Source organism: Physeter macrocephalus, chromosome 4 (assembly GCF_002837175.3).
Source record: "Physeter macrocephalus isolate SW-GA chromosome 4, ASM283717v5, whole genome shotgun sequence".
In the NCBI taxonomy this organism is placed as follows: domain Eukaryota; kingdom Metazoa; phylum Chordata; class Mammalia; order Artiodactyla; family Physeteridae; genus Physeter; species Physeter macrocephalus.
Window position 1 is genome coordinate 4,115,832 of NC_041217.1, and position 1,182 is coordinate 4,117,013.

Here is a 1,182-nt window from a genome sequence, read left to right on the forward strand (position 1 = left end):
TTTTTTTTTTCTTTTCTTTTCTTTTTTAACATCTTTATTGGAGTATAATCGCTTTACAATGGTGTGTTAGTTTCTGCTTTACAACAAAGTGAATCAGTTATACATAGACGTATGTTCCCATATCTCCTCCCTCTTGAGTCTCCCTCCCTCCCACCCTATCCCACCCTTAGGGTTAGGGTTAGGGTTACGATCGACTGTGAACACGGTGCTGACAACGTGTTTTTGGGGGGCGGAGGGTACTAAAGCCCAACCTCTCTCCCACCTGCAGGAGAAGATCACCTTTCCCCCGCTCTCAGCATTCCCAGAGCTCCCATCTCTGCGAGATCTCTCCCACCAGCAAACACACCAAATGTCATTCATTGCATCTTAACTGAATACTGTCATTAGTCCTTAGTCTCTGCTTACTCAGTGTCTCCGCTTGAGATCTAATAACTATCTCAAACTTCAAGTGTACAAATCCAAGCGCCCAATGTCCCACCCTCCAGCCCGAGCCCTCCTCCCGCAGCTTTCCCCGCCTCAGCTGATGGATCCCCATCCTTCTAGCTGCCGAGGTGAACGTGTTGTGAATAATTCTTAATCCCTTTCTCTCACAGCCCTTATCCATTCCGTCCACCAACCCATTCAGCCTATGGAAATGTCAATATATCCGCAACCCATCACTTCTCGCCAGTTCCATGGCTCTAAGCCGCTTACGTCCACCCTCGTTTCTCACCTGGCGGATCGCTACAGTCTCCTGACACGTCTTTTGGCTCTTCTCAACGTAACAGCCCAAGTGATTGCAGTAGAACGTTAGACATTAGAACATTAGACATCAGACATAAGGTGTCAGGCCTCTGCAGCCAGCCCTCCCCTGGCTTCCTTTCTGCTCTTTTCTGTCATTCAATCACACTCGGGCCATCTCAGGCCAGGAACACTTTCCCCCGGCGGCCACATGGCTCCGTCCCTCCCTCCCCTCTTACGTGGCTCCATTCAGCCTTGAAAGCTCTGGGTTTGCAATTCTGACTCCTTCCAGCCCTCCCCCACCCCAGTCCTTTGCTCTTCTCTTCTCTGTGGCACTGTCACCATCCAACACTACTTTTATATGGACATGTGTTTGTGTCAGTGCCCTCTGTTTCCATAATAGACAGTTGGAGTATGCAAGCTGCCTGAAGGCAGGGATGTCTGCTACTCCATCCCCTGCAC